Source organism: Cavia porcellus, unplaced genomic scaffold (assembly GCF_034190915.1).
Source record: "Cavia porcellus strain 051 isolate PalLab524CR breed Dunkin Hartley unplaced genomic scaffold, mCavPor4.1 scaffold_1, whole genome shotgun sequence".
Lineage (NCBI taxonomy): Eukaryota > Metazoa > Chordata > Mammalia > Rodentia > Caviidae > Cavia > Cavia porcellus.
The window spans coordinates 242,928,997-242,950,885 of record NW_026947484.1 but is presented as its reverse complement, the minus strand read 5'-3'; the positions used below and the strand labels follow the sequence as shown (position 1 = coordinate 242,950,885).

At 33.8% G+C, this 21,889-nt stretch overlaps 1 long non-coding RNA gene across 1 annotated transcript; it reads right to left on the bottom strand.

Moving 5' to 3' along the window:
• Positions 1 to 9,774: 9,774 nt before the first annotated feature.
• On the bottom strand, positions 9,775 to 21,461 carry LOC134474850 (uncharacterized). The gene is made up of 5 exons (XR_010045742.1): positions 21,371 to 21,461; positions 21,150 to 21,197; positions 18,494 to 18,577; positions 15,064 to 15,157; positions 9,775 to 13,916 (listed from the first exon to the last, which is right to left on the bottom strand). It is a non-coding gene; the product is annotated as an uncharacterized LOC134474850 (long non-coding RNA).
• Positions 21,462 to 21,889: the final 428 nt, after the last annotated feature.

Below are 21,889 nucleotides of genomic sequence, written 5' to 3'. Positions count from 1 at the left end.
ATTCTCAATAAAACAGGACCCAGGGCATGTAGTGCCTGCACACTGTGCAAGGAACCAACCAGAAAGCTCTGTCTCCAGTTGCTCATTTACATCTGGCAGGAAACCGGAGCAGCCTTCCATAGGACAGCCCCAACTGAAGCCAGGCTCGGAGTGAGTTTCTGATAGAACAACTGTTCCAAATGCCCTTTGGCAGGAGGGAGAAGCAATCTAGGCATCTCAGCTGCTCAGGAGCCCGGCATTATGCTTGTGGCTACTGGGACCTTTTTCATCGGCTTGCTCTCACTTCACAGAGCATGTGGTACTTCTTTTCCACTTCCAGTATATGTATTTCCTTGCTACCTTTTCTGCGTGCTTGTCTAATTCTTTGTTCGGGTTACCAAGAACCTGGAAAGAATTTCTTTGGAACACAAAATTTGGTAACAGGTCTCATTTCCTGAGTCAAGGGTCCAGCTCCGAGGGAGCTGTGCTGGATGCGCGTGTGACAGTTCATGCTGAGTCAGGTCCTCTGTGTTGACTGCGTGTATCTCTAGGCATAATTCACTCTGTTACACTTGTGTCCATGGGACTTGACCCATATGGAGGAGGACATAATGAATTTGCCCATAGGCAAGGGTTACTTTTCCTTTAGTGTGAGATTTGTTTGCCTGTGCCTTACTCAGAGATTTTTTTAAATGTCTGATTTATGGGCTACTGGTTCAACTGTGGATCTTTCTTGGGGGTTTAGAGATAAGTGTCCTTGGCAGGATCACACTCTTAAAGTCGCTGGGGAGGTGGTCTTTAGCCTGTGATTGATAGGAAGACAGTCTTTAGCCTATGTGAGCTACTATTTTACCTGACTTTAAAACTCTGCCACCTTTTTTTTTTCTTTCTGCTGAATTGAGTTCGGTTTCTGTTCTCCACTGGAAGCATCCTGAATGAAATTTACTGTCCCTTTAACTCTGTCCAGAGCAATTTTTCACTGAAAACTATAACTCAGATTCTACTCTTTGATTTTGATCTGAGAAAAATAAAAATACATCCATCAAAATGCATGTATCTTAACAGTTTTGAAGTGTGACCTTTCTCTTTCTTTTATAACTTCTGTGCTTATTTAGTTCATGGTTATCAAAAGGCTTATACATGCTTTATGGCTATGGAAATCTGTTTTGAACTGTTAAGACATACCTTTTCTTACATGCAAAAACTCTACAGTTTTAATTTACCTGTTTCCATTTAACTCACCTACTGTTGGGACACTGAGGGTATTTGTCACACCTTCACATGATCGAAGCCACATAGAAAAATTAGTATAGTTTAGACAAGCATAAAGATTTGAGAGGCCTAGAATTTCAGACCAGGGTGATTGGCATGGTTTGACTCCTAAGTGAGACCAGCCTGTGTAGATTGGACAGGATTTTTATTTTTTGTCTAAATAAGTGAAGAAAACAGAAATTCATGCTGGATAAAATAATCAGTTATGTATCCAGAATACAATCTTCATACAAAAATGTTACAAGATATATTCAACAGAAAATTTAGAAGGGAAGATTATAAAGACTCCCGTTGAATTCAGGGCAGCAATGAAGAAATAATTGAAAGTTTAAATAGAGATAGAAAATATTAAAATGGACCAAACAGATATCATAGAGATGAAGGAAGAACAACTGACTGAAAATTTTGGTGGAGTGTTTTATGTGTGTTCAATTTCTTCTATTCTCATAAAATATTGAGACCTGCTATTTCTCTCCCTCTGGCTAGGCAGTAAGTTCAGGGAAAGATTGGTGGAAGTTGCTGTCTCTGCCTCATCACATTCTCTGGCATGCTCTGTTAGCAGAGGACAGCCGTGAGTAGTGTGCTCACTTTAAAGCTGCTTCTTTTTTCTGTGTGGTCCAGACACAATTTTGAGTGCAAGGTCTTGCCTACCACTAGCCCTCACTAGTGAGGAGCTCCATCTCTTGAATGGGAGCTGTAAATGTTGACCCACATTATGCATGCAAAACACTGCTTTCAATGAAGATGTGAAAACCTGAGTTTATTACTGGAGTGAGCTGAGAAGGAAAATACTGGAACTTCTCCCTCTTCCATTTAGCTTTCTGAAGGTCTGTTTGTTTCTGCCCGGTACTCTCTTCACTACAGACCAGTTAAAAGCCCTAACTTTATGCAGCAGCTGTAAAGTATATAAACAATCCCCTCCCAGAAAGGAACTCTTAGATAGATGGTTTCAGTCTGTCTGTCTACACTGAGCATGATGGGTAAAGCCTCTGAAGTGTTTTCACATTCACCAAGAACCACCTGTCTGTTCTCTGTGGACTAAGAAAAACCTGCAAACCCAGAATTTTTTCTATTCCCCAGGAATGTAGAATTTGTGAGTCTACTGCACTTGCACCCCTGCACGTTAGATCCATTGGCTTGATCTTCACTGACCTTCCCTCACTCAGAATGCATAAACCAGTCACACATATGGGCTCCACTTGTTGCATTCAATGATAATCAAGTGATTTATGAAGAAGGAGCCTTGGAGCAGGTACATCCGAGATGACTCAGCAACTGGTCAACCAAATATCCTGAAAGTCCCAGCAAGAGATGCCCTAGGCATGCGTTTTCAAATCCTAAAGTCCAATTACAGTCCATTGCATCCTTCTCACAGCCCCATGTCACTTTTGTCCCAGCTAATGTCATTTTTTCCATTACTCCTGGCACTAACCTGCTCAGGCACTAACCTAACTCCTTTCTTTGCCACCACTTGTATAGTATGCAATTCACTGCACTTAACAACCTATCTCCTGTGAACTCTTTGCTCACTGGATCAAGGACGCAGTGTTCCAAGTTACACTCCAAATGACCCATCTCTTCTAACTAGGGCCCATCTTCAAATATGAGAGTTTTGATGGGTATTTTAGATCTAAAACACCACTACTCCCAAAAGACTCATGTCAATCTTATATCTCTAAGAGTAATCAAAATTTTGGCATTTCCAGCATTGTTGAAAAGTTCAAGTTCAAAGTTTCCTCTGCAACTCAAGGTAATCACTTCACTATGAGTCTCTCTTAAAAAATCTAAATGAAAGTAAAATACTTCTCCATACAGTAGCATAGAGTAAATATTCCCATTAAAAAAAATAGTGGCCGGGGATATAGTTCAGCAGCATAGCACCTGCTTGGCAACTGTAAATTCCTGAGTTCAATTCCTGATTCCTAAATAAATAAATAAGAAGAAACAACTGAAGTAAGACCAAAACCTAGCAGGGTAAACATAGTGCTTTGTTCAATCTCCAGCCCAACATGTTGTGCTGAGATGTGAGCTCTGAAAGGCTTGGATGTCACAACATCTATGTCTTATAGTCCTAATAGCCTTGCTTTGGGGTGGTTCTGCACTCTGCCAGCAGCTTTCCTCAGAAGATGATCCATTATATTGGCATTTCCAAATTCCCTGAATCTTCACTGCACTTGTGACCTTCCTTTTACAGCTTTGTACATCACATTCTCAGATCATTACACTTTCTGACCTTTAAACTGTCTTCTGATATCTGGATGAAAACCCCTCTGACTCGTAACCCTTGTATTCTACTTACCTATAAAATTAGCACCATAAGGATGATGCCCTCTGTGGCAGTCACAAACTGTAGCTAACCCTCCCACCCTTTGCATCATGGTTGCAGAGTTACCTAATTGGCTTGATGCCTGAGAGATGTAAGCCAAATTTCTGGAAATCATTCCCTAGGTGGCCTCTCTGGGGTGAGAAACCCACAGCTTTGTACATTTTACAGCTTTGTAACTTTCAACCTGTGAAAAACACAGTCTTGTGGATTACTGAGATACCTTCAAGTCATCTTTGCTCTTGTCCTCATGTGATGTGTTTAGCTTCTTTTTATTGCTAATGTTTTCCATGGTGGCAGTCTCTATAGCCTCACCTTTGAAGGTGATTCCTTTTTGTTGTAACCTCTTGGCCCAAGAACATCTGTTCTTGATTTTCACTCTTAACTTGACAAAAGTAACCAGCAGTGTCCATGCTGTAGCCTAAACACTGGTCTTTGAAATATCCTCTGTCAAATTAATTAGTCTGCTACCCACATTCTCAGGCTGCAACCCCTTCTCAAAGACTTAAGACATGGTAACTTCCAGGAAACATTTATTTTGAGACTGTAATACACATGGCCTCTGGGAAAAATTCCAGTGGAACTGTTGCTCAGAACTGAAACCTCTGAGCCTATCCTTTACCGCCTGCATCTCTCTTACTATTCTGGCCTTCCTCTACTTTACCAAACTGTTCCATCAAACTTTGCTTACAGCATACTAGGGCTTCTCTAACTTCCACTGCTAAGCATTTCCAAACTAATCCAGGGACAATTCTAAACCATATGGTCAGGAGCAGAGAGAGCAATGATCCTGTTAGTCATGTTCTGACCTCTGAGACTCAGTAATCAGCACTCATGAGGTAATGGGGGAGAGCTTTATTTGGACTCACAGTTTCAATATCTCATTGTTCAGCCCTGAGGAAGAAATGAGTTGGCAGATGGTGTGGCCGAGAAAAAGGTTTTCAGCCATCGCAGCCAGGAAGTGGAAAGGGAAAAGAGGAGGAGCAAAAGAAATGCCTTCAAATCCCATCCCAAGAGACACTCCCCCTTCTTGTCAGGCCTCATATGTCAGTGTGAGAATTTTGGGAGACATGTCACCTTTCAGTCATAACAGTTACTTCTAATGTTAAACATGTTTCATTTAAATCCATAGTAAAATGTATTTAGTTTAACAGATTTTTGCCTTTGCTAAAACAGAATAATGCAGATTCCATTTAAAAGAGAATTCAAGTAATATTAATGATAATATTCTATTTTTATCTGGAAAAGCTTGAAAAGTAAGCAATCATGATATCTTTTATAGCATTAGCTAAAGATAATAATTTGAAATACTCCATCAGAATTTTATTACCCTAGCTCATTGCTAACTATAAATGTACTCATCAACCAATTGACTTACAACTAATACCTAAATTTTGCCAGATAAAAATTTCAGCACACATTACCTAGAATCTCCAAAAACAAAAGTTCACTAGCATTTATTTATTTTTAACCTGACCCTCATTCTATTAATTTTAACACTTCATCAATTGCTGACCTTGATTATGTGATCATGATTTAAATTATAAAAACATATTTGTAATATTTCCCTCATATGTTACAAGGCAGATGTTCCTCAAACATCACTAACACTTTACAGAGTGCAGTTTATGCTCATTGATAGATTGAAAAGCAAATATATTTAATAATTTTTTCTGTTTCTTTAGATTTGCCTATAATGCACCCAAATTCTTAAATATATCTGGTAGCTTTAAGAAATTTTAATTTACTTTTGTAGTAGAAACACTGGGACTATCACATAGTTGTTCTGTTGATGCACTTGTCCATAGTCAGTTGTACAATCTTTACCTACTAAAATAATACATGAATGCTTACTAGAGATATACCTACACTACCATGTTGCTTATTTTGTAGTACTTCCTTTGGGCCACTTAGCTTGTGCTGAAGTTATCAAATTTCATTATTAGAATTTCATAGATACTTTGTCAGGTATTGTTTTAAATATTTTATAAATTTTAATTTACTTAAACATCCAACACCTCTTTGGATATGTACTCTTACTATTAACTTGATTTTATAAAAAGTGCAAAAGATGAAATCATTAGCTATGCACATATCCAGACTTTAGTATTTTTAGTCTCCCTTATGGCATCCACTGTCCTGTAATTTGTGTACTATTATATTCAATTGCCACAAAATGAATCCATCATCTTTTCTTAAGTGTTTAAAACTGTGTCTGAGTAGGATGTGCTTCTAAATCTTCAAAAAGTTGGCACTTTTCTCCCCTAAAATTCTCAGTACAAATTTATCATTAGAAGGTCTTTTTGTGTGTTAAAACTGAGTGAAAAGTGAAGTTCTGCAGTTAAATTCTGTCTTCTGGAAGGTAACCCTGTCGGCAAAGTAAGGAAAGAATTTATTACATGATTTTACTAGATGTTCAACTGGAAGGAAGCAATCCCTTGCTAGGACATCATTCACATATACTCTATGATGATTTCAATATATTATATTGGCCTAGAGCCAAACCATGATCATTGTGTAAAATTTAATCTTTAGAAATAAAAGTCATATATTTGAAGGGAGAAGCTTCAAATGATTGCTGGAGTCATGGCAATTTAGAGGCTCATTGTGATCTTTCCCGGAAAAGGTATATAATTATTATGTTAATGAAAGATTCAGATCAATAAACATAGCTTCCTGAGATAATATCCTTGTCAATATTTAGTGAGATAAATCCATATATTTATATCTGTATTTATATGTATATCTCTATTTATCTGTCTATCTCTCCATCTACCTACCTATCTAGAGAGAGAGAGAGAGAGAGAAAGAGAGAGAGAGAGAGAGAGAGAGGAGAAAGAGTCCTATATAAAATATATTATCTGAATTCAGTATAAAAGTATTCAAATTATTCTTTAATTTTATCTAAGTTTGCTTACAAATTCTGGCTTATCTAGCCTACATTAAAGATTTACAAGGATATTTCAAATCTAACTATGTGGATCCCTGAATGTACATCCAACTTGTCTTCACATGAGGAATTTTCATTTTGACAATTTATGTAAACTTAACAAGTACAACTGACAGATACAACTGTTTTCTCCATGTTCTACTTAAATTATAGACTACTGTAAATTTTCACATCATGCTTTGAAGGACAAATTGACAAGCTGGAATATAACACCATGAAAACAATTAGTATAGTCATGATTACTGGAATCTTAATACCTGAGGAACAAATGGAAATTTCACAGTAGACAAAATGATACTTGGAAGAACAAAATAGACTTCGGAAACTGGAGAATTTCTGTAAGATCAGATAGAGAATTTGCTAAAATGCACATTTAGAACTGCAGATTTGGAGTTTATGTGAAAGGATGTGTAGGAATGCCTGGCAGCCATTCTGAGTAACCTGCCAAAGATTTGAAAATAAGGAAAATCGGAACAATTTTGCTAAATTAAATATAAAGACAACACATATGGCATCATTATAGATATTTAAATTTTTCTTAATGAAGTAAAATATTTCTCAAGACAGAAGTAATGTTGCCCATAATCTGGTTACCTAAATTAAAGAAACTGTCAGAGAGCAAAAGATGATTAGCAATAAATGTCCAAAGAGATATGAGTCAGGAAATCTCTCTTGGACTGTTATCATTTCACAGAACATAATTATACCCTAAACACATAAAAAAAAACTTTTTTCATAAATTTTAACCGGTAACACTAGGTGTGGTTCTTTTTTCAAGAAATGTTGAATTTCTGAGCCTCAGAGAATGCTAATTAGCTTCTGAATTTGTCTGAAGAGTCATTTTGATTATGATTATCTTCACATTTAGTGCCAATTTTGTCACTGCAGTGAACCTGATAGATAGTGCAACAATTATATCCTTATAATTGAGAAATGTGATTCTATGACTTATACCTAGATCTCCTGCCAAAGCCTCATTGTAGTGTTTTGGGGAGGTGGCTGTATTATGGGTGTGCCATAAAATAGGTTTTACGACAAGATTAATTCGCTAATTGGTTTAGCACAGCTATAGCACAGAAAACGGAAAGGTCTTCTCTGGGTGTGGCTCACAATAACCAATAGGCTTGGAGCCTGAAGGGAAAGGAAGATTGCTGTTTGCTGCTTGATTTCTGCCATGTCTTTCTGCCTTTGAGCCAGCTGACTGTGGACTTAAACTCTTATAAAGTTTGAACTAAAATAAATCTTTCCTGTTTTTACTTCTTTCCTGTTTTTACATGTGAATGTCTACTATTGTGTTCCTGGAATGACAAGTAATGAAGACACATGAGGAGAAAGACAAGCTCAATATTGTCTCCATAAATATATAAATATTTCACTGTTATCTGAATGAACATTTCTGGATCTCAACTTCTTGCACCTGAGAAACATGCAAATGGTACTAGGATTGTATCTACCAGGAAATCTATAACAGAAAATACTATGCTTTAATACATTTAACATGAAAATGATTTGTTAGAACCTATGTTTTATGTACTTTCATTCCTACATAAACTGCACTATTTTTATGAAAGTATTTTAAAAGACCAAATTGATTAAATTACATTTAAAGTGGTTTTGTGTCTCAAAGAATTAAAGGAATTATTTGGCATCCTAAAAGAATTCATTATTAGGAGAGTCAGTGGGATGGCAATGAATAAAAACTAACTGGAGCTGATTATTTTGTGATTTCAAAAAGGAAGAAGAAAAGGGAAAATAAATAAGAGGAAATGATATGTTTTACTGCTTAGTTTCTCATCAACATTAGTGAATGAAAATATCAAATGCAATTTTTCCTTTTGCAAAGAAGCACTGATATTTTGTTTTCAGTATTGAATTTGATTGCAAAAAATATGACAAAAATTATGCATGAGTGACACTGGAAAGAGGGAAGCTCAGGTCTTCAGAAATCAAATCTCAAAGAATGTAACTTCTGTATTTTCTGTCAATTGAATATTTGACTATTTTTAAAAAATAGTTTTCAAAATAGTTTATAGGCAATTTAGAGCCTGCTAAGTGAAACCCATAAATTAAGGATAAAATGAAGAATGAAGTCAAAAACAGTCAAGCATTTTGATTTCTAACAGTTTTATTGAAGTATACTTAATGCATAAAATGTATCTGATTGGCATGTGAATTTTGATGAATTTGTACCTATCCATACAAACATAATGCTATCACTACAACCAGAGTATTAAACTTATACTTCCAAACTTTCCTCGAGTTCTTTTGTACCTGTGTGCATACCCACATATTTGCAGGTGAGACACAAATAGAAATCTATCCTCTTAAAATTCTAAAGTGCATAATACAATATTGCTAAGTATAGATGTTACACTGTGCACTACGGAGTATATAATATATTGCAAAATATAGATATCATATTGTGTACTAGAGTATGTACATCTTGCATCACTGAAAGTTTATCTCAGTTGAACAATAATTTTACTTTGTTCCTTCTCCTAGTCCCTGACAATACACTACCATATTCTGACTCAAAGATATTGACTTCTTAAATACTCAAGAGACAAGAAATCATCCAAGGTTTGCCCCATTGGGAGTAGGTTATGTCCTTTAACAAAGGGCAATTCCATCTTATTTGCACTGTCGAAACTATAGTGTTTACTTTCAAAAACTGAACTCTATGTTGAATGAAAAGGTAGTAATTGTGTTCTTTTTATGTGAATGCTGTTTTACAAAAGACAGTATTTTAGATACTTTTCTTTTCCTATTATATATTTTATTATCCTTATTAATATCAGTTGACTATATAAAAAGATGAATACTGGGTAAGGATACTGAATTAGTAACATTTCAGCTGTGCATTACTACACACCACTGGATTTCAGTTCTTATGCTCAGGAAATACAGCTATTGGTTCATGAATGGGAAAGCAAGGTTAGAGTTATGAATTGCCTGATTCAGATGTATGTCTCAGGTTAATAAAACAGTTCTTAAAGTATAAGCTAGTACCAATGAATTAACTCTTCTACTGAAACACTAACAGACTCATTTTCTTTACATTATTGCTATGATGTAGAACTAGAAAAATCATTACTTTGTGAGTTTTTGAAATCGTATTTTAGTTTTTTTTTATTTTTATTTAATTTTTTTTATTCTTTTTTTTTGTCTTTTTCCTTTTTATTGGTACCAGGGATCGAACTCACAACTGCCTGCTTGCAAGGCAGACACTTATGCTGCTGAGCTAAATCCCCAGCCCCCGTATTTTAGTTTTGATGATATACAAACTAGAAAACCAAAATTGTCCTTATAGCTTGAAAAACACTTGAGATATTATCACTTATAGAAATATAATCATATGACTTTATCTGGATATAAACTTTTTTTCAAATACTTTTTTATTTTGACATCTCATAGTTCTGAGAAAAGATGAATATTAAGGCAAGATAAACATTAAAATGTATAAATATAAAAAATAATAGAAGCTCACAGTTTTTGGATTTTCCCAGATTAAAAGTAGATTAATATAGTAAATATGATATATAAGAATAAAAATTGTTATTAACTATATTCATAAATATTAAGTTAATATGAATGATTAGTTATTTTTAAATACATTTTAAGTGAAATACATGATTCCATTCTTGTGAAATATATATATATATATATACTTGTTGGAACTAGAGCAAAAAATTAGTCAAAAGAAATTACTTCCCTCAAAGCTTATACACACACACACACACACACACACACACACACATATGCATTCTTTTATATTTTGAAAGATTTTTGGTTAAAATTATTCAAAACACTTGCTGACTTGAGCTCATTATTTAGTTTTCAAAATAATCATATTGAAGTTAGCTATAAAATAGTTTCTATTTTTAATATATTTTCTTTGGCCTATATTTTAGTTTGACCATAACCCTCCCTGTACTAATTTAAACCAATATTATATGACAAAGTAACAAAAATTATGAAAACCACATAGTCAAATCTTTCTATCTAGGAAAGCCAAGCATTCATGTTTGCTGGGGAAAAGGTCATTGACCAACTGATATTTGCATGGGTAAAATTTTAGTAGTAAACTCTCTGGAGTTACATTGAGTGTTAAAACCTATCTTTCACAATTGTAATTTATTTTGGTCTGTTTAGTACAAGTGTCTATATTAAATTGAACCTAATATGGAATTCAAAATATAAGCTGACTAGTTATGGTAACAATATTCTTCATGTTACAAACGTTTTGTGTATATATGTGCATGCATGCATATGTGTGCTGTTTTATCATGGGGTCATACAAAAGGAAATCTATCAGTACCTTTAATATAAAAATATTTATCCTATGTCATGTTCTCCCTATTAGAAGAAATTCTGGGTTATCTAACCCTAGGTTATGAGTCACAATTTTATTTATATATGAGCAAAGATGATGAACAAAATCCTGGAGTACATACCTTATTGATTCCAAGCTTCATTTGTTTGCTATCATTTTGTAAGAATTTCTTAGAACTCAAATATTTCTTAAATACAATGAAATTTCAATGAATGGATTAAAAATTAATGGGTTAATAATTAATGATATAGTCTTGTCTGAAAGTTACCTACTAATTTAGAAGGGAGAACTGGTAGCAGTAAGATTCTGATGACTTATTGAAATGAGATTGTATTTACTAGTTTTAAAAGGAAATACAGAGGCTTAAAAGCCTTAGAAGAATAGAATTTTCCTATAGATGAAAGTTTCCTATGCATAGTCTCATTAATTGGCACAATTAATTCCACTGAGAAAATAAAATAGCATACACCTGCCAAATAATTAAGGAAAAACTATGATATTTTTGTGTTCTCCCTTGGGTAGAATATTTTACACGAAATATTTCAGTAAATCTATAATAAATTCTTTCTCAGATTTCCCAGGCTTTGTGACTAAAACTAGCTTCAAATAGCATTTTCTCTTGTGGCTTTATATTTTTTAAAAAATGTAAACTCACTGACCAATTTTGTCAGACCTTAAGCCTAACTGACACACAAAAAAAATGTCTTAGATCATGTTCATATTATTCACATTATGTAAGACAGGTCTATGGCAAAACAGCTCTATTATAATGAAATAATTGAAGATTGAACCCAAATGATGTCAGATTTACACGTTTTTCAAAGAATGAAGCAGTGTTCAGGGTCTAATCTAAATAGCAAAGGAAAATTAATAGATACCTAATTCATTAAGTTATAAAATAAGATACATTCCAGTACAGTTAAACATTGTTTCTTGGCTGCGTTACAAACAAAAGAGAAAATTCTGGCGATAATTGAGTGGGTTTAGTTAGCTCTTTAGAAAGAACTAAATTATGGATAAAAATGTATGGCTGGATGAGCAGAAGTTACCACTTTTTTACTATCAAATATTTCCAAATAATTTTTAAATTAATTATAGCACAGGTTATCCTACTAATAAAGCAGTCATAGAGAATAGCCCTGAGTATATATGTGATACTAGAGGGAGAGGAAACAAAGCAAATGCCTAAATACATCTCAGTCACATGACCACTCATTTTTTACAATGAAAGAGCCAAGATCGTTCTTGCCTAGCTTGGTAAAAGAAATTTCAAAGAGTTAAAATTCATTTTATTTTAGTGGTGTTGGAGATTGAAAACAGGGCCTTAAGTATGATAAGCATGTCACTAGATCACTGAGCAAGTTTCTAAAATTTAAAATTTAACAGCAAATACTTAAAGCATGATTGATATCACACACGAATATTTCAAGGTACATATATATTAATATGTTTAGAGTTATTAATTGTGTATTGTTACTTATTTTTCTCTGCCTTTATACTTTTGGATTCACATAGACATACAGTTATTTTTCATATCAAGATGCATGAATTTTTTTCAGAATTATTGGAAGCACCTAGAATTAGTTTTTAAATCAGTGCAGTCACTATGAAACACATAACTTTATCTTTCAGAGGAAGAAATTTTCTATTCCTTTATTCTGAGTTTGACATACTTATTTTTGTGGAACTGGAGAGTGGGTCGAGAGTCTTTGTGCTGATCCCTTTTTAAGTTTTTACTCAGAGACGAGTTATAATTCTTACTTTCTTGTTGATTCATGTGATTTACTTTAGTATTTTGAATATTTGTGTAACGTGGAATAGTACTTGTAAATATTTTCTTTAATTTTATAGAAAAATAATATAAAAAGTAAAGAATTTTTAGTTTGATAAGGCCCGAATTGTTTATTTGATCTCTTTCATTGGTTGTGTTTCTTGTTTCATACCTATACAATCACTTTAAAGGTCAGTGTGAAGGACTTTTCCTCCTCTGTTTTCTTTTGAGATTTGGATGGCTTCTGGCCTTATAACTTCTTTATACAATTTTATATGATTTTGTGTATAGGGAAGATTACAGGCTGGATTTCATTATTCTGGAGGTTGCCATTCAGCTGTCATCTTGTTTTGTAAATGCATTATTATTCTGTTTTGTCTTTTCTAGTCCCAAGCTGACCCTAATAATCAAAACAAAATGTACTACTTTTAAACTGGGAGAGTGTAGAATAAGATTTGTATAAAAAGATGCAAAAATAAATAAAAATAAAAAGTGGCTAAGAATATTAACCCAAACCAAAAAACCCAAACCCAAACCAAAAACAGCAAGGTAAGCATGCTAATAAAAGATACATGTGCAATCAATTGCCAGGAAAGAAAACACTGGCTTCAGAAGAGTAGAAAGCACTACATGGGTTTTATAATATCCTTACAAAATCTGTTTTACCTTTAATTCACGTATGTTTGACAAAGTAAAACATAAATTTTTAAAAATGCATCTTATGCATTTTTACTTCCAAAACTTGAAATTGTAGTAACTCACTCTCAAAAGAGTTACCAGATTGTTATTAAAGCAATTAATTTATGTATCCTTACTTTCTCTTTTTCTCTCTACCTCACCCTCTGTCTTCCTAATTCTGCATTGATTATACCATGCTAGTTCCACCACTCTACCAAAGGGAAATGAAACTAAATCTGTTTATCCAGCCTGGCCCTGGCATCTGGGGAAGCCCATGATGGGTCCACTGTCCCCTGCGAGGCCCAGGGGTGACTGAAGCCAGGAGCGTCTTCTCTGGAACATGGGTCATAGAAACATACCAGGAACTTAAAGTTGCTCTTTCTTTTCTTCTGTCGAAGTTATTCTTGAGATGCTTCTTCTAATATCCTGGTGTGGCTCTTTCACTAACCTACAATCTCTCCTCTAGTTTCTATGTTCATGGATAGCTTCTGAGCTGTACCTTGGAGGGTACATAAGCTCAGGGTCTCCTGATCCGCCATCTAGCAGACACCACTCTTTCAAAATTCTGTGATGTGTTTCTTTCAGGAAATTTGTCTGCGTGGGATGAGACCTGGTAAGGCAAAAGGTGGGAACATCAAACCCCGGGCAAAATGTCTTACCATCATGGAAGCTATCACAAGTATTTGGATGTATCTGTGAGAAAAGGTAACGCTTTTTAAAAAAATTTGTTTCTGAGATGGATCACTGTAGGTTGTCCATGCTGTTAGTTCTTCTGCCTCAGCCTCCCAAGCCTCAGGTAGTAATACTGAAGGCAGGAGCCACTTCTCCGAGTTTTAAAATATTAACTATTTGAGGCATATTTCATTGGAAAAATGTCATTTCTACTCTTTCATTCATATTTAATCAATTAAATTGTTATATCCTTATGTCAAAAGAGAAATCACAGTAATTACATTAGGTTATTGTGTTTGGCCAAAGTAAGCGTGTATGTATAGATTTGTTACATAAATGAAAACAATTTTTATTTTTGTATATATACAAAGGAACATTTAAAAGTATTATACCTGTGTAATTATACTTTCATGGCATTACTATCTATTAATTTTTAATTTCTAGTATAAATATTTCAATGATTAGTATTTATCAAGCATTTTCAGCATGTATTCAACTACAATATGTATATATACAATGAATATAAATAAAAGGATTATGCTACTTGACATGAATAGTAATTTTAGACTAATTTACTTGAGACTGCTTCTATCAACATTTTAAACAGAATATTTTCCCATTAGATGACAAAAAAGAATTTAAAAGTTTGCATACATATCTCACCCAATATTAATAAACACTTGCCATCTTAAATTTGAGGAACCTGAGATTTCTGCTTCAACAAGAAGGACTTAAATAATTTATCTCTGTTTTCTCTAAAGTTCACACAATGTCATAATGATGGTATAAAACTGAATAAATATATAAATATGTAAGCAGAAAGCACATAAGAGAACACTGAAGCCAGGAAAAGTAAACGCAATTTTGAAAGTGAAACACATAAATAAATGCTAACACTGTTAGAGTAGAAGATGCTGAAATCTATATGCAAGCAAATAAATATGTCAAAGCAAAGGAAATCAACAGAAATCAAATAGATTTTTACTGTATGACATAGAATTTTCAACCACTTGGATTGCAAAAAATAATAATGAAAGTAGAAGACTTGGTTGGAAATAAAGCACAGAGACTATTTAGACTCTCACCTCTTTTCCGAATGAAGCAGGCAGGAAACCATCTGTCTCTCACCCAAGCAGTGGGATGAGTTTTATTTTCCACCAATTCTTAATTCGAAGGAGTCTAGACACCGAAACATTAGAGAAAGAGGAGGATGGTGTAATCTTTTGAAGAGATAATAAATTAACATCTCCATACTAAAAGATGAAATTTGAAGACCACTTCTCCAACTCATTTTTGAGAATGGCAACAATACTGATAATAAGAAAGATGTTAGATAATTCATCTCCATAAAAACTACCCCAGGGGAGAAGATCTACAACAACATCTGATAACACAACATCTACAACAATAAAGCACACTGGATTCTGTCCAATACCTCCATATCCATCAACAGATGTAACTCACACATCTATGGTTTTAATTATACAGGGAGATAGTCATGAATTTTAAGGAAAAATAGGCCACAACAATATCAGATGCAGTGTAATGTCTATTTTACCAGGTATTAATCACAGTGTCATCACTGATGAATAAAAATAATAAAACCTCTCTTGCACTAAAAAGCCAAAGGCATGTTCTTCCTCAAAAATAAGTTTGGTTCACTATTTCACCCTGGTTTTCTTTTCCAGAGAATAAGCTTCTTTGTGTGTGACATATATATATTTTTTAACTAGAGAGAATATTTCTTGTCTTGCTTTCCACACATTATATTTGCTCGTTCCACCCACTGCAACCTGGTTTTCATTTTTCCATTCCATTAATATACTCTAGGTAGTTTGCAAAAATTATCTTTGTGGAGCTACATCCGAGCTCTTTCAGCAGGCCCTGGATTCATGCAATAGCTGCCTTTTCCCTTCCCTTTGCCCACTGCATTCTGCTCCTCATCTCTCCTCAGCAAGATCCACACTGTGCTAAATTGGTGCTTGTATTCTCACCATCAGGACCATCCCTGATTTGTCATTGGTTTGTTTCTCTCTGCAGTGTGATCTTCCAGTGTTGGTGAATATCATTCTCTTTCTCTCCGTGTTTTACCATTTCTGCACCTAGAATTTCATGTACTTGGTGATTCTGAAATGCATTTCCCCTAAGCTGTCTTTTAAAGAAATCTGATTTGGTTTATTCATATCATTGTCTTTCTCACCTTCTGTATTTCCAGTCTTAGCTAATGACCTTCCTTCCCTGACAGACAAATCAGAATCCAGGGTCATCTTTCTCCTTCTTCCTAATAACCCACAAACTTCTGGGATTTTATTGCAGTAATTTTCCCCATTCGTCAAATCCTTCCCATGCCTATTTCTCCTTGCTTACAGTGCAGCTCCCCATCATTCAGGTTCTGTATTTTCCAACTGACCTCTCCATTAAAACTGCTCCCTCTCTCACCTTTCTAAAATTAATACAACCATCACCAATGGAATGACACTCCAAATGCTAATCTGACTTTGATTTTCTTGCTTTTACTCTGCAAATGCACTCTGATACTAATTTGTTTTTTTTTTTTTTGAGGGCTCAACTTTTTCTCCAGAAGTGGTGTGATTCTGTGATTGTCTTTCCAGAAGTAATTACGTGACGTTATAGTAAAACTTCTTCGAGTTTTTATCATACAGAACTGTTTTTCACCTCGCACAGGTTCTCTATTCTAAAACTTATGAAAAACCGTCATATTTTACTATCTTCTTTCTTTACTTTGAAATATTAGTGTTTCTTTTCCTATGACATAGGTATATACTTTTCTCCTACTACTTTTTATGTATTTATTTATGTTGCTCTTTGGGGGTCTAGTATTTCCTTATGATATTTAAGACATCTTAAATTTGCAGAGGAATGTCCCTAAATTCTACATTGAAAAAGATTTTAGGCACTATCATCAAATGCTCTGCTTAGGTTCAGCTGATTTCTACCAATGAATTTTTTTCTTCCTATATTTTTAATGTTTCTTTTTATAAAATCAAATATGGATTCAATTTTACATTTATATTTTCTTTTACCCTTTGAAACATATATTGGAAATTCAATCCTATTTGTGACCAGATGACTAGAACACTCCAGAAATTTTAACATACAATACTTTTTAGTTAGAGAGTAAACACGTTCCTGTAATGGTTACCCTACATGAGGAGGAAGAAGGATAATTGTAAGTTGGACTAATTGTAAGTTCGAACCTGGTCTGTGCAAATTAGTGACTTAATGAGACCCAGTCTCAAAATAATAAAACTAAAAAGGTAGAGGATGTAGCTCTATCGGAATGCCCAGCTATGTATCTCACATCCTTCTTAACAAATGCATACAACTACAGACTCGCAAACACAACAATAAAAATGTTATTGGACACTTGAAGAAAATTATGTCATTATACTCAGTGAAAATAAAACAAACAATTTTCTGAGGATGCAAGAGAGGCTTAAGCATTGTCTTGGTTACTTTTCTCTTGTTACTGGAGAAAAAAATATGTGACTCTCAAACTTAGGGAAAAAAAGCTTATCTCACTTACAGATTTTCGAGGTTTCAGTCATTACTTAACTGGTTCCAAAGCAGGGTGGTGTGGTTAAGGGGCAACAATTCATGGCAGCGACAAGCAGCAAGAAGGAAAAGGGCAAAAAGGAGGAGCACCCATTTTTCCTTCCCTAATTGTATGCTGATTAGCCAGCCCCGGTGGGTGCAGCACTGACACTGCCAATCCCAGCGCTAGACAATGAACCCATCACCAACTCTAGACTCAGCTGCCTTTGAAAGGCCAGCGCCCCAGACCATATGAGGTTCTGGAGGAATATCCATCCAAACACAAACTATAACAAGCATTCTGTGAGGGACTTTGTTTCCTTAGTCATCAAGGTTTCATCTTTGAAACTCATAAATAGTCTATCCATCTCAATCTGTGTGAACAGACAGCCAGGAAAATAGTTTTTAAGCCTGAATTATATAGAAAATATCAAATTTGCTTGTGCAGGACTGAACATATTCTAAAACAAAATTACCCAATTTTATTATTTACTTTTTATTTGCACGTATTTGCTGTACATAACGTTTATGTTCCTTGTATGGGGTTGGTACATTTACATAACACATCTTAAATACATCTTTATTTTTGTCCCCTATACCTCCTGTCCTTTACTTTTCCTTCTATCTAACTTATTTGTTAAACAAGCATGAGAGTAAAAGGGTCTATAACCTACAACTCAGAGTTAGGCTGCTGAATTTAGCAAAACAAAATTTTCACAAAACATCTAAAATGTTTGGGCACATTTAAAAACATATCAATGTACTTTGCATGCCAGAATAAAAATAATTCAAGTAATTATTTCCTGTGTCATATATTTACTTAAGAGTGGCAACTTTACTATTATTCATTTCTTCACTCATCTGGATGAGAGGTGAGGATGAGTCATCAAGTTACTTTTTGCTTTCTGGAAGCCCTCAACCCAGAATATACCCTCCTCTTTCACAGTCACCCCAACTCACCCAATACAGCCTCCAGCTCTGCAACGTCTTCTTTCTACTTCCCTCATGTCGTGACACTCCAAACTTATCATGCTATGTGGTACCCTGGATGAAGAAAGAACAAAGTTCATTTTGTTAAATTACAAGTGTAAGACTGAATATATGTATGCATTTATATATATACATATATATATATATATATATATATATATATATATATATACTCGACTATAGTATTGCCTTATATGCCTAATCCAGTTTTTAAGAATGAATACATTTTAGCTATTTAAATGTGCAACAAGCATTATGACTTAGTGAGAATCACCTAGATATCATTATGATTTTGTACTAGACCCTTCTAGATTATTGCTATTTTTGAAATTTTCTTAGGCAAAGATAATGCATGGGAAATTTTGAGAAACTCAAGTAAGTCACTGGTTAAAATGTGTTTTTTGTTGTGTATCATACAGCATTTGCATTCCACTTCTACATATCCCATTGTATCTTGCACTGAGATCCAAGTTCTCACTGTTAAGACCTCTTCACAAAGAGCAGAAAGTCTTGAAAGCCATGAAATTGCTAAAACATTATACAGGAGTCTTTGCACACTGAGGTTCTGTCAAATGGATTGTATAGAAGGCTTGGTTTCCCTTCAGTATTTTTTTTTTTTTGGAATCATAAAGATCAATTTTAACATTTACATTCTTTTCTCTTAATCCATCTATCTTCTCAATGTCAGATTCCCTCAGCATTCTCTGGACTCTATAGGCACAGTAGGGGCAATTTTACCCCAATTTGTGCAAAGAGTAATTTCCTCAAAGTGTTTCTTTTCCTGTTTGGCCTCATTTAACACTCCTATGTTCAGGCATTAAAAATTTCCCAGTCCCAGCAACTCAAAGGCTTCTCTGCTTAATGAGCTGGTTCCTGATAAATTTTACTCTGTGGATATTCTTCAGTTTGCCATTATTCGATGTATTAAAAGCAACTTGCAGACTTTTGGCTTCCAAAAGACCCTATAATTTGAGAGAAAAAAGAAAACTAAAAACTATAAATATAATTAAAATATAATTGTGTATTACCTTTCAAATATACTCTATTTTTTGTTTTTCTCTTACCAACACTAACTTGTGAATATTTTACCATATTTTCACTAATAATTAAAATACGTGAATATTTTTGATAATTATAGCATCATGAAATTTTAAAAACTGAATAAATTTATAGAAAGAGTTCATCAACTGAACTGTTGGTTATTCAGCTAATCATACCAGGATAATACTAATATTTTCACAGATAAGAAATATGTCAGATTTATCTATCTAGAAAATTTGTTTTTAAACTTCATGTGTTTACAGGATGATATTAAACTAAATGTATGTGTCTTGAAGTTAAAAATCAAGAATATAAACAGTTTTAAAATAGAACAAATCGTTTTTCACCTGCTTTGAATTAAATTTCCTCAGACAATTAAGACAGAGGTTAGTAAATCTAGTAATTGTTTGATTGACTTTATCAACCATAGAATCTAAGTAAATCAAATGGAAGTACCTTCATAGAGAGCGAACAGTCAACTTACTATAATTTTCTACTTTAAATATACTTCAAAGTTCCAGCATAAAGAAAAGCTTTACTAGTTTTATAAAGGAAACACAAATAAAAATTCTGGTAGAGAACAATAGAAAATTAGTATACTCTCTAAATTAATAAATGTAAAGATAAAAATGGTCTTAAAATATGTTAATAGTGACACTGAAATTATTTCTATAAATAATAGAAGAATAAAATTAGCAATAAGATTTCAAGTAGTATACAGTTACTTTTGAACTTCAATATTTAGTATTTGAAGTAATTTAATGTATAAGAAGATTTATAATTGTTAATATTTTATTTTATTGATATTCAATTTTAATGGAACAAATAAATACTCAAAATGAGACATGTTTGAAAAGGTCTGTAAAGACAGTTGTGAAAATATTTTGGCTAAACTATATACATGGGTCAATGTGAAAAGTATGTATAATTGACCTAGCCAAATCTGAATTAACCAAGTATTAATAACAAAATTGTGTGACTTCAGAAAATAGTTACATAGAAAGAAAATTATTTAAATGAAATTAACTTGCCTTTACTTTAATACATGATGTTAATGAAAATGCTAGCAATTATAAAATGATTAATGAAATAATAAAAATACCCTAGAAAATACTATTTAACCAGTTCTAATTCACATTTGACTACAAAATAAACTACACAAATGAAAATCAATAATACTTTGTTGAAGAGACTGGGGCTGTAATTCAGGTAAAAATACTTGCCTATCTATATAGGTTTAACAACAAATTGGTGATTTTTTTGCTTTAATGTGCATGAATGATTTTTAAATAAATATTATGTCATGAAAATGTGTATCAGGAGTAATTTCAAATAAATGTGTTTGTCAGTAAGACATTTTTAAACTTCAAGGGGTTTGAGACATGATGGTAGGATCACAGTGAACACTGATGTACCTAAAGAGCAGACTTTCTCAACAGTGTCTCTTTATGATATCTTTCTTATACATCCAATCTTCTTAATGTACTGCATCCTGGCAGTATAAGCAGCACAATATTCTTCTCTTTCAGGCAGCTGCCAAGTGAAGCTTCCTTCACCTAAGAGTAAGAGAAAAGACACCACCTACCTTTTGTGGGGGTCCTAGCTGGATAGGGGAACCACTCTCAACCAGATCCTGTGAAAAATAAATGAAAAAAAATCACATAATAAGTCACCAAAAACCAAGTTAGAAGAAAAATGAGTTGGAAAAAGATTCTCTATTAGTATAAATTTCTTCATTATCCCTATGGACATTGGCACATAGCTAAGAAACTGAGTCTTCGAAATATAGAGGAATATTCAAGTTACCAGAATAGGAAAAAAATCACATATTGACAGGCATTGTGGCACACTGACAGTTGGAACCAGCACACTGACAGTTGGAACCAGCACTCTGACAGTTGGAACCAGGAAGATGGAAAGACCAAGCACAGCAAGAACAACTTCCTGAGTTAGGGATACTGTCTACAAACAAAACAAACAAAAAGTTGTGGATGTGACTCGGTGTCAAGGACCTAGGTTGAAGAGAAGCAAAGCAAGACATAATACACTGTGCATTTATAATGTATTTACTAACATGTTACACAGCAAAGTGATAATGAAAAGCATTTTCATATGCTAAATATTTTTTTTAAGAATTTCATTATTTTTGCTGTCTTTTTAAATTGTCAAAACTCTAGAAATAATTCAGGGAATCCACTGTTTTAAGCTTTGAAATCTTGTCAGCCTGAAAGTAAGGCTTTTTTTTCTGTTGGGTGAAGAGATGTACTTCTTGGCTCTTTCATAAATCCAGGTCAGAGTTTCAAAGTGGCAGTGCATTGAATTGGA